The sequence below is a fragment of the Poecile atricapillus genome, chromosome 9 (assembly GCF_030490865.1).
Source record: "Poecile atricapillus isolate bPoeAtr1 chromosome 9, bPoeAtr1.hap1, whole genome shotgun sequence".
Taxonomy (NCBI): Eukaryota; Metazoa; Chordata; class Aves; order Passeriformes; family Paridae; genus Poecile; species Poecile atricapillus.
Window position 1 is genome coordinate 12,712,355 of NC_081257.1, and position 13,040 is coordinate 12,725,394.

A 13,040-nucleotide genomic window follows, 5' to 3' on the forward strand; every position below is an offset into this window, starting at 1 on the left:
TGGGCTTACCACTCCTCTCAATATGATTTGTTTTTTAAAAGCCTCTTTCATCATGGGGTTGCTCTCTATGTGTGCATTGCAATGCAAGGTCCTTCCTCAACCACAGAACCTGTGACTACATTTAGCAATGACAGGTCCATGCTGCTTTGGGCATGTGCAGATGTTGGGCTGCACTTTCCTTTGGCACAGCTGCATTTCTCTTGGGAGGCAGGGAGGTCATGAGGTACCTGGGTGATCCAGGGGCCTGGAGCTATCCAGACATCCCTCTCAGCCTGCTCTTGGAGAATGGAAGGGGGGGAATTGTCTGCTAAACAGAACAGGGGGGACTCCCTGGAAAACACCTACATAGAGTGGGATGTACCAGACCTGAGCTTTAACAAGCAGTTCAGGAACTGGCTGCAATTTTAACAGTTTAACCAAACTGGACCAAACTTCCTCCAGCTCAGCCCTGATGTCAGTGTCTGATAGACCAGAAAATACCCTCCAACTGCTCAATTCTCCCTAGACTGAACTAAGCCCACTACACTAACTCAGCAAACAAATTCAAGTTGGACTCACCTGGAATATTTGTCAGTTGTCTAGAAATAAATGCAGTGGAACTCCAATGTTGTAGTCTGGAGAGAAGAGAAATGCGTCTAAAGGCTCTCTGGATATGACTCGGAATGTTGAGTAGGTGGAGCTGGAGAAGGAAAGCCATTTCTATTCCAGATATCAAATAAGCTCTCAGGAAAATTCATTCTAGAGCTTAGTTAATTTAATAAGAGAACACCTTTGCCTTCCAGCTTTCAAGAGGTTTTTGGCATCCTCTACAACCAGCAAGTTAGTTGTTCCAGAATCAAGTTTTGGTCAATGACTGACAAGGAAAGGCTGCTTTGCCTCAGTGCACCAGGAAGAAACCAGCAGACATGCGGCAGACACCTTATTTGCACTGGTGGGACTAATGCTTTTGAGGCAGTTTACGAAAGGTGAGCTGGCAGGATGTTAGCATACTGCATGCTTTAACAAACCCCTGGTGATGAGAGAGCTGCTGGAGACCAGAGCAATCTAGCCCAGGAGGAATGTTTGTCTCCATTCCACCAGACCTTGCCTATTAATGGGGCAAATTCCAAAATTAAAACTACAAAAAGCACCTCCCTGTGCTCCAGGCAGGGGTCAGAACATATGGTGCTGAAGCTCTAAAGCTGGCTGGTGCTGTCTTTAGGAGGGGAAACATGAAAGGACACAGATAGTGGAGATGTGCAATGGCCCATGCTGAGGTCTCTGAAATGCTGCCATTGATGGGGTCCTTGTCAAATCATTCCAATCATATGGGCAGACCTGAGGCTTGTAGCTGCCCCTCATTTTTTTTCTTCTTTGCAACAGGCTGGGTTATTTCTCTTCTCTGCTGCCAGTTGGCATCAGAGACCAACTTATCCACAGCAAACACAAAGATTTGGGATGTCTGAAGCCAGGCAGGACCCTCATCTAGAGAACACTCTGGGGCTGTTTAATAAAGTTAAGAGACCAGAGAAGCATCCAAGCTTTCCCACCGTAGTAAGAGAAGATGAAATTCTTTAATTGTTTGTGTTTGAGTGAAACTCATATAAAAAGAGGATTTGGGATTCTGGGGAAGCTTTAGAGTGGAGTCTGACCTTAAGCCATGTTTCTGAACAGCATCGCACGCTCTCACACTGTGCTCCCTGCACCCACTCTGGGAACTCAGCCCTCACTCACATCCCTCTTACTCAGGCACATGGAGGGATTCAGGGAGGCAATAGATATTTTATCCTATAGTTAGTACAAGATCTTTTGGGCCCTGTAGTCCAGGCAACTTAAAAGAAGCTGTGCCTCTCCTGGGCAGACAAACATGCAAACACTCTGCATCCCATTACTGCTCAATTATCCAGTTATGCAGAAATCATAAAGTGGTTTGGATCCCAGGTTGGGATCTCGCCTTAACCCCAATTTGAGCACATCTGCAGTGTTTAACCTATTCTGCTGTTTTTCTGCTCCACACTGTCCTTATCCCAGACTTATGCTCAGACTTTTCCAAGAGTAGCAAAAGGAATAGACAAATGAAGTTCAGCACGTGAATTTGACTTTGAATGACAGTAATCTCATAGGACAATCAGTTTTCATAATTCTGTCCTCATTTGGAATTGAAGTTCCATAAGCCTGCTAAATTAGCTGCTATTTAGACTCAAACAAAGTCCTACCTGCTAAAATCCACCCAAATTTGGAAGTAGTAGTGGTAACTACTAGAAATCTAAGAACACAAGCAGAACAGCCATCAGCCCAGATGCATACTCGAAACAACAGTAGAAGGATCTGAATCTTCCTAAACCACAGACAAGCTCATTAATGCTGTAGTCAGCCTTTGTGTCATCTCTCAATCTTGATAAAAACAAAGTAGGTTTTGGTGGTGTTGGTTTTCAGTTAGTTGGGCTTTTATTTGCTTTAATTGGGAGATACAGGGACCACCAGGAGCTGTTTTAACTTTTTAAACTTGAAAGTCCTTATGGGGTGGGAACTCTGCCTTCCATCCTTCACCACCTCACATTCACAAGTCACTTGTAGAGATGACAAGAAGCCTTTCCCTTACAGATTGCATGAATTTTGTTGCTACTTGAGATATTGTGGCTTTGGATATCATCAAAGCTGTGGCACAAGCACAGTCTTGAAAGTGAAACACAGAACTTTTCTTTGGCTCAAAAGATGCTAGGATACTTGCCCTCAATTGCCATCTGGCACAGTGGAAATTTCAGAGACAAAAAGAGCAGGTAACCAAACTGACAATAGAGGAAAAAAGCCAGTCATCACAGCACTGAGCACTTACTGCTTTTCCTAAAATTTCCCTGTTTTAACCTACTATACCTCTATGAGGAATACCTAAAGAGACTGGGGCATTTCAGTCTGGAAAGTAAGTGAGAGAGTAAATGATCATAGAAGGCTACAAAATGCTGTGTGGTACTGACAAAGGTGAATCAGGAACAACCATTGAATGGCTTTTATGGCAAAGGTGGGGAGCAACTGGGGAAGCTGGGAGGAAGCAGACTCAGTGCAAACAGAAGGCAAGTGTCTGGGCACTGTGTGCTACAGCCTGGCCCCACTGAGTCTCTGTTTTGAAAAATAATCCTGACGAGGGCTACCAGCCCTGACGAAGCTGGGCTGAACAAGCACCAAATCTCTGCATGCTCAGCTGAAGGGCAGGTCTGGTTAATGACAGGGAGCCTTTGTGAGGGGTTGTCTCAACTGCAGGGAAGACAGATGCTTTCAGTCAACCCTAAAAAAATAATTGTAGCTTTTTTTCCCCTGGAAGTGACATACAAGTGGATTAAGAGCCTTCCACCTTCTCGTAATCCTGGATGGCAGGAATGTTTATCAGTCAAAGCATGGCACAGGCTGGTTCAAATTCTCATTCTGCTATCCTGGTTTTACCACCAGTTTATTGCATGGCATTACAAAACACATCTAAGGTCTTGGCATATATATGATGGGTGCCAATCAAGCCAGGATTCTGTAGTCTAAACTTTGGCTCAGCTTGAGAATGTTGGTCTTTGCATGCTGATATCTCAGGAGGGTGGGACTTCCCCCAACACTGCAGAGGTTTAAGGGTGCCCAAGTGTTAATTGTGCACATTTGAATCAAACTGAGTAAAGTAACCCCGGTTTTACAGGGTAAACTGGTAGAAGGCAGAACCATCTGCAAACGGAGAAATGCAAACAAGGGGGAAAAAGTCCAGTTTTGCATCCTGAAAGAAAATGCAAATCTTAGTGTTTGGGTTTTTTGTTTCTACTTGAGTTTCAGTGCTGGTCTTCTCTGATTCTACACCTTCTGGCACAGGAATGAAACCAGTCTAAGTTCAGTAACTGGCCAAGGAATGCTCAGGCTTTCTGAAGCCCCAGCCTACTTGGTTAGCTCTGTTTCTGAGACAGAGAAACAGCAATCTTTCTACTTTTAACATCAATAACACCAGTTATTCTCCCAAAGAATTATTATCAACAATTCCTTTGCTATATTTACAAAGAAGCGGGGCTATTCTTAGAGAAAACACTAAAAAAGCCATTTTATTTAGCTTTCTTGGCAGTTATACAAAAATGTAAGGAATGTAGTCAGTTAAAAACATCAAATCCCCAGCACGAGCCTATAAGAGCTTTCTAATGCATATTTACAGTATAGAAAGCAACCACTTTTCTATTTTGTAGAACAAACAGGGAACCTTCTCTTTTCCTCCTAGCTGTTCCTGAAGACCAAAAGTTAAGTTAGACACAGAATGTTGCTTTTAATGGTGTGGGTTGTAAACTTCTAACACCTAGAAAATGGGACTTTATATTACAGCCTTCTTTTCCTAAAAAGGAATCGGAGGCAAATTTTACTGCTGGTTTTAGGAAAGTTCTGAATTGGCAGCCTAGGGTATCCAAATACTCCTTTAGCCACAGATTGGTTTGCCACAGGGAACAGCAGTGCTAACTTCTTCTATGCTGGTGTTGGCCCAGGCAAGGGCATGCACCCCAGAGAGGCGGGGACTGGGGAAAATACTGTATTCCCATAGGGACCCAGCTCAGTGTGGAAACACCAGCAGGGGACTGTCTCCATAACCATCTCCAACACCATCTCTGTACTTTGCTCTAGCCTCTGAATACCAATAGGAAGAATCTCTTAGAGGCATTACTTACTGCTTAAGAAGGAGACTGTGTGGGGCTCCAGATCACTGCTTTTCTGATGATGCTGAAAACAAACAAACAAAAGACAGGCAATATTGCCTCAGATTTTGGGGTGGGGGGTTAATGAGTTCATCTCTTAGAAAATGGAAAAATGGACAAATGCCAACAATGTTACTTGTATTGCATCAAGCCCAAAAGATTCCCAAATAGTTGTGTCAATACATCCCTTAAAGAATAGTCTTTCTCACTTTCTTCACAACGAAACTCAGTCATTGGGATTTTGTAAATTAACTGGTATAGACAACGTACTGCAAGGGATAATCCTCTACAGGTAGGATTTTTTTTCCAGTTATAACTAAAAAAACCCCTCCATTTATTTCTTAAGTTTGCCAGTTTTGGAGACCTGCTGGTCTCCTGAGCCAACTTAAAACTGAACATCTGAAAAGGCTCCAGATGCCCCATACTTGAAATTAGCTCAGGTCTCCCAGATTAGAGAGAGGCTGGAATCATACTGCCCTTTCCCAACCTCTGAACTTCTGTTGCTGTTCTGCTGCTAGAAAGCCTGTTGTTTAAGGTGCCTTTTCAGTGGGTCCCTCCTGAACCTTACTCAGGGAGATGATAAAACTGTTTTGAAGTTCTCTACAAGATTTTGTTTTTATAACCAATATTCATTGAATTTATTTGGATTATTATTTTTAATTTTGTGATCTTTATGTAAGATAATGGCCAAAAAGGTCAAAATCCTTCCTTGACCTACATTGAATCAGTGCTCCAAAACTGGAAATGTGTTTGGTTTCCTTTGCCCAAATGGCATTGGCCACAGTCTTGAGGGTTCTATCACTGTCCTCCCAAGCAAGGGTGCAGTCTCCCTCTTCCCAGGCTGTCCAAATGTGCCACAGTCCTGACACTGCAATGGGAAACAAATATATCATCTAGTCATTTTGCAAAGCAACATACCAGGATCTGACAAATTAGCCCTTCACAACACCCTGCTGCTCCACTGGCATGAGCTAAAACCAGCAGGAGAGCAGCTTGGCTCTCACTACCCTGCCATGGAGCAAGGCAATGCCAGGTCGGAACAAATCCTAATATGGCCCATAATCCCACTGCAGTGAAGGGATGGGACCTAGGGGAGTAATTGCTCCTTGAAGCAGATGATGCAACCCCAGTCAGGATTTCTATGGGCTTTTGTGATTTGTACCATAACCACATGCTTCTTTTTCTACTTCAGATTGATCAGAACTGAGCAAGGCCTCACCCAGAGAAAACCAGGCAAGAAAACAACCACAGTTGAAGCCATCACAAGGGAAGGAGAGACTCTTCAGCCTTTGGCTTCCATTTGCTGTCATGTAACAGTCTCATCATTGTAAGAAGTGTTAATAAGATACCAACAGGGTAAACAATTGTCAGATAGATTTTCACAGAGCCAGTTGACTGGACCATGGCTGCTTCTTACACAATGCCAATGCAGTGTCATTACTAATGGGGGAATTTATACAGTGTAATTATGTCAGAATTTGCTCCAGGCTACACACTGTTGCATTATAAACCTGGCCATTGCCTGTGATTAGTCAGAGCTTTAAATAACACTGAAAGTAGTTATATCAAGCCAGAGGGAAAAAAGTGGTGCATTCCAGTGCTTGCCACATACCAGCCCCTGAAGGGGATTAGCTAACATGATGCCCCCTTTATTGCTGGAAGTTTTGATACCTTAGGTCACATCCTCATCACCTGAGTCACCTCACAAACCATTTAAAGACCTTAGTTTGGCCCTTGTAATTATGGAGCACAGACTTCATGCAAGTGACAAGATTCCCAGATGATTGGCTGTAGATGGATGGGATTGAAATGCAAAGAGATGGAGGCTGCCTGACATAGCAGCGCATGGCCAAAGGGGCTTTGCCTCAGAGAGATTTCCTGGAATGTTTGTAGGCAATATATGGATGTCAGGCATTCTGTCACCAGTGACCTGAGGATTATGGGCAGGTCTGGCTGCAGCAAAAGGTCACGTTTTCATCCTGATGGTGGTACTGGAAAAACCAAGGTTCCTCCAGGCCTGCATGAACATGGCATCACATTGCCAGTGCTCTGCAAAAGTGAATGCTCCATCCAGGAGGGACAGAAGAAGGATCTAAAAGAGAAGGTAATCTCTGGATGAAGGGTGAGCAGATAGCAGGGTTATGTGATACTTCTACTTTGCATTTTTTGTTAAAAGAGCCCTAATCATCTGGCATCCATAGATCCCCATTGCCGAGAGAGAAAACAAATCCAAGTCACGCTAAGCTTCAGTTCTGTGATGGGGACAGAGCTGGCTGATACCTTCCTTGCTCTGGCTCTGGCCCCACACGGCTGTTACAAGCTATTCTGCTTTGTAGCAGCTCTTCTGAGGGCTGTTAAAATGATTGAGAATTGCCACTATACAGCATTTTTAGTCTCTCTCAGTCCTGCCTTCATTTCTTGCTCTGTGTCACAGAGGGTGCTACCCTTTCACTTTACTTTCTCTTTCCAGTAAATGCTCACTTGGACATGAAGCAATGTGTGGAGAGCTCCAGAGCTCATGGGATGAGGCATCTGAGATGTTGCAGCCAAATTGTACTGAGTCACAACCAGAAATGGTGCTATTGCTGGTGCCTTACAGTGTCTGCTCTAGAAGAGGCAGAGACACTCGAGGCTGTACAGACACACTTTTAGAAACTGGTAGGATAATTCATGAGAAATCCCCACTACTTCTTCCTGACCTGAAGAGATATAGTAACAACAATTACTTGTGTATCCTGGTATTTCTACTTTTGTCTGGGATGGGAATTACACCAGGTGTACACCAGTACACAGAAATAAGAGAGTGGTAGAAGATTAGCCAAATTTTTTTTTTTTTTTTGCTGAGATTTTAAAAGTTGCCTTTAATTTTATGAGCCAGCATTCAGAATAGTTTTCATTTTTTCTGGACTGATTCACTCTTCCCCTTTCTTTGACCTGGTAGAATGGTGACTGAAGCTCTAGGCTGTGCATCCTGTTCCAGCTGCAGCCAAACTCTGTGTGGAGTTGTCTGTCCACAGCTGCTTTTCATGGCTCTCATCCAGAGGTTGCCACCTCTTCTGATCTGCCAGCACAACTATTTGTGCTATCACTATTTGTGTCATTACTTCCCCAGCTCTGTCAAAATAGTCCTGCATACAGAAGGCTGAAATTAAATGGGCTTTAAATACAGATACCACACAGGTCTTTGCTGGGATGGGATTAAGGGAAGAACTGCAGTTAAACAGCATGTTCTGGTCAATGCATTGAATAAGAACCAGAACAAGCATCCATACAGGATATATAATGTACCAGCGTTAAAGAAACAGGGTTGGAGAGCAGCAGCTCTGCAGCATCCCCAGCCAACCTCTCTGCTGAGCACACTCTCCTACTTGGGCTTCCCTCTTTTCCCCTCCTTTTCACTTGACCCTGTAAAGAGCTGCCTCGATACACTGAGCTGGCCATAAAACCTATGGAAACCAAAAATTGCTTTCATTTTTCTGCTCTGCATCCTGAACAGGCTCAGAGCAGCATCCAGTGAACCCCAGAGCTGGTGAGAGGAGGGAGGCTGCTCTGCAGCCACAGCCCAGATACATTGCTGTAACAAGGTGTGTCTCTCTAGCTCTTAGTCACAAAATCTGCATTTCCAAGCTGCTGTGAAAATAAAAGAGGCTGTAGGCAACAGAGAGAGGGAACTGAACAGATGTAAATTTGTGTTTTAAATGAGAGAAAGGGGGTGGGGTGAAGAATAAAGGGAGTGAGAAGAAGAATGCATTTTTTGAAAAAAGTACCATTGTATTATAGGACAGGGTATCTCCTGAGTTACTTGAAGTCTGATAATTTTGCATCCACTTCTGGATGGTAATTCCTAGTCATTTTAGCTCATGTCAGTAACTGTTCTAAAAGCCATCCTTGTAAAATTGCTGCTGTATTTACCGAAGTGCAGTCACATTATGTGCATGTATTGTGTCTATTGACTGGAAAAAGGAAGTAAAACCCAATACCGCCATCAAATTTTCCATCTGAGGTGCTTTGTCTCAGTGTAAGCAGTTCAAAAGTATAAAATTCCCAAATTTTAGCTGATAAATAAGGGGATAGGTGGTTGGTTGGCTTGCTGCGATTTACTTCCAGTACTTCCCTGGTCTGGAATACCTGGATGTTCACCTGGAACTGGTCTTCATTTTCACCTGGAAGGGGGTGTTGACAACAGGGATACTTTCTGCCAAAGGCTCCTTGTTCATAAATTTGTCATATGAGTGGAAATACTACTCAGCACTGCACTGGGAGCAATGAAAGCCTGTTCTGGCTGGGGCTCTCTGTTGGTGTTGCTCTCACTCTGACCATCAGAGTGCTGAACTGGAAGCCCTGGTTCATAACAGTTGTGCAGGTTTCTTATGACAGCAGAGCATTGAGAGGTGGTTTTGGCTTAACATTGCCAGTGCCCAGGGTATCCAGACTGTCTTGCCCAACAAGCAGGGTAAACCAAGCAAGGTTTCATTCTGAGCTGTTTTCCTCCTCCACTGTATAGAATTTCTGAGCATGGCAGGTGGGGGATGCTCCAGTGACAAACTGTGCTGGTGACATGTGGCTCTGAGGGCCTCTGTGCTGGCACAGTGTCTGTTCTGACACACCTCAGGAAAGATTTCAGGGGTCTTCCAGCTACCCTGCTTGAAGGAGAAAGAGAAGTTAACTTTTCTTACTTCCTTAGGCTTCTATTAATAATCACAGAAGTCACAGTGCTACAGCAGCCTGGGGCAAAGCAAAACCCCGCTGCACAGGGCCTTGTACCTGCAAGAGCAAGTAGAGCAAAAGACAAGCCAAAGATGTGTGTGGGCACAGATGCTCAATGTATTCCTGTATTCCAGCTCCCAACACCTCAGGTGTTGGTGACCATGGCTCTCGGATGAGAGAAGCAAGCTTTGCTCTAGGGAGTGACCCAAAGGCCTGTGAAGTCTGTCCCCAGCCCTGGAGTACCCCTGAGTCCCTCTTGTTCCTCTAGCAGTAATAGAAGCCTGGCATAGCTTTGCTGGGGAACAAGCAAGGCCAAGCAGCCTCTGATTCTGCCTTGTGCCAAATTATTTTGGTCCCTTTTACATGGAGTTGGAAGAAACAGATCCCCGTAAATGAGGGGGTGCATGGGCCATCAGAGGCATCAGTCAGCTGGTGCCAGGTAGGCAGTCAGGGACTTTAAGCCTTGGCTTAAATAAGACTCCCATCATAGACTGCACCAGAGTTCTAAAGGCACAGAGAAGATGGATTCAGCGATATGAAAAGGACACAATTTCCCTTTTGTTTGCCCTTCTTTAGCTGTTTGTCACCTCTCAAACACCAAATTTCTTGTGTTGCAGAGATGCCTGTAATATTTGGAGGAGAAGCACTTTTGGGGTGGGAATCTCAGGTGTGCTGAGCTACAGCCTCACAGTCACCTGCACCACAGCCATCAAACTTGGAGGGAGACTGCAGGAACTGGGAGGTGGCATTGATTAACCCAGTGGAGCCTGGGTACCAGTGAGGAGACAGATCAACGAAAATGAAATGGAGAAAAATAATTGTTTTATTCTCCTATACTAACATGGCCTAAAAAGTTAATTGACATGGCTTTTCCCCATCTCTTGAGCTTTTCTGAAACCTGTGGTTTTCAGTGCTAAAAAGTGAAATTGATGAAGTGATGAATGAAATGTGATGAGGTGAAGCAGTTGGGGATAGGCCAGGACAAGGAGGAGAGCAAGAACAAAGGCATACCAAAGAAAAGGGAAGAAAGATTGGTGGAAGGAGAAGGCTGTGGTATAGCAAAGAAACCTCTTCAGCAACAGCATCCTGGGAGCAGCAGCCAGCCAGCGTGGCTTGCTCCCGGCCTCCAGCCTTGTCCAACTGCAACAACATCTGTTACACTTGAGCTCGGCTCAGTTAGTGGCATGTTTGTTTAATTGTGGGCCTGGTTTGTTATTTTGCTTCCCATTAGTAAGCTGAAGAAAGAAGGAGGAGGGTGTTTTCATTCTGGGGAGCATTTTGCCAGGACAATGAGGTTTTTTTCCATGGCACTGGGTAGTCAGAACTAGCTGTACTGCTTCTCGCAACAAGGCAGACGCCTCCAAAGCCCATTGTTCAACCTGATGCATTAAGGGCTCACACTTGTAATTTTGGCTCTGATCCCCTTTGCCCATTGTGTGAGCAGAATGGAGTGAAAAAGGAGAGTCTGTCCTCTTTATCTGGCAGCAAGAAAAGGAAGCAGCAGTGGTAGCAGTGACTCCTCTGCTCGCCAAGGTTTCAACTCTCCTGTGGCAGTGGTGGGGAAGGGGGGGTTGGTGGCTTTGAAATCTTCCCTGGTCACTCCCAGGAAAGTCACCCAGCTTTCAGTCTGCTGTAATTCCTTGGCCTCCCTCCAATTTTCCCAAATTCATCACTGTCTATTTTGGAAAAATGACTTCTTCCTGCCTGAACATTCAAGCTTTTTTGTTTTAATATAACAGAGAATTGTTGAAAGGGGAATTTTCTAGTGCTGAATAGCAGCCCTGAAACCAGTACCCTCTGCTGCTCCATGCACTGCTGTCAGACAACAGCAGGAACAAATTCCCAAGCCACTGTCCCCACTGTGTTTTTTCTCCAGATCTGACCAAGGTGGTGCAAAGGGCATCCATGACATGAATATCTCCTTCCTGTGCCAGGGATGGTACCCAAGGCCCCTGAGAGGTATTGGCTTGTCAGGAGCTGGCATGTGCAGACATACCCTGGTGTGTTTGTCTTGCTCAGAGGCAGGGCAGTGACAGGTTTCTGACTCAGCACCAAGCACAGACCTTTCTGACAGCAGAAAGCATGTCCTCACAGCCACTGGGACAAAAGAACATCAGGAATGGTTATGGGACAATATAACTTCGTACAGTGCAGTTCTCCTGCTCCTTCATTATTGCTCAAAACTAAAGAACCAACTCAAACCACTGGACCCACTACTGCAGCAACATGCTGAACTCACAAGTGACACTTCAGACATCTGCTTAAAAAACAAAGCAAGAAACCCATTTCCTTAAAATTATGGCTGGATTTAAAAAAATTAACAGAACATCAGGAACTTAAATATAAACTTAAATTATTAAACACGCAATACAAACAGAGCCCTGACTTTGCAAATATTTGCATATGCAAAAACCCTGGGTACTTGGAGCTCAAGGGCAAGGATTCCGTATCTAAATATACTTTTGAGGACCAGCATCTGCCAGGACACTGTAAAAGCTTTGGGGTGTTACAACAGGGATCCTCTGCTGAACCCCAGCAGGGGCCCACATCTGACCAGAACCTCATTAGCAGAAATAAAATGTCTTGGATTTTAAGCAACCTGGACAGAAACATCAGAAAAACAGTGGGAAAAAAAAAATTACAGTAAAGTCAGGAGAGAGATGCAGATTTTGAAGACAATTACAAAATGCTTCCCAACTTAATTGTTGCAGACTTGAGAGTGTCCAGCCCTGCTTTGGCAGCACCATGCTCTCCATGTCTGTCCTCCAAGGAAGGACCCAGCCACGCCTGGTTGCAGTGTGTGGATCCCAAACCCCACCCTCAGGCCTGTTGGCTCCATGTTACCTGTAGAAAAGGAATTTCCTTGACTGCATTTGTGGGACTGCAGTTGATCCCTGGGCTGAAACCAGCACTTCAGTCACTCCCAGAGTCTCTCTGTGCCAGCTGCATGTGGAGCTTGGTATTTTGGGTAGCTGCCCCAGCTGGTGGAGGTTTGGGCAGAGGAGTCTGGCCCCCTTTTGTTCTGGCTAAGCATGATCTGACCTGGGAAGGGAAGGGGGACACTTTGATGGGCTTCTTCCCCCAGCACCTGAAATCCAGTTATGTGCTGGCAAACTATGCTAGGAACTTTAAATAACTAGGAGTCTTGGTGTCAACTATTAAAACTCACTTTACTAATTCCATCCACATAATTAGATGTCTAACTCCAATTAGATGCCTTGACCATCAGAAACTACAGCTTCCAGCCCCACAGCTCAAGAACTATCCAGGGGCAATGGAGGACTTCTGAGGTTTTCCTGTTTCTAAAGATCAATCTCTGCTGGTTTCAGCTACATTTAACAGCCATGCTAGTACGACAGGACTCTCTTTTCCTTCCAAACATGTGCCTCTTACATTTTACACCATCTTGCCATGCCTATCTCAGTGCATGACCTTCAGGGACAGGAGGCATCATCATACCTGCTACCTTTGCAGAGCAGCACATCCTCCTCAATTGTCAGCCAGGTGAAAACAGCAATGTCTTTTCCTTGTGGTAGCCACACGTGAACAGACTGACCCAATAAAAACACTCCCCTCCACAGGGCAGAAATCCAGCCTTAGCTCCAGCCTTGCCAGCCACGGCTCACTTGACTTTCTGTGCAATGTGAGATG

The 13,040-nt window shown here is 44.8% G+C and overlaps 1 long non-coding RNA gene across 1 annotated transcript; it reads right to left on the minus strand.

Annotated features, from left to right (window-relative positions):
- Positions 1-558: 558 nt before the first annotated feature.
- On the minus strand, positions 559-8,735 carry LOC131582131 (uncharacterized). The gene is made up of 4 exons (XR_009278287.1): positions 8,663-8,735; positions 5,401-5,550; positions 4,656-4,707; positions 559-679 (listed from the first exon to the last, which is right to left on the minus strand). It is a non-coding gene; the product is annotated as an uncharacterized LOC131582131 (long non-coding RNA).
- Positions 8,736-13,040: the final 4,305 nt, after the last annotated feature.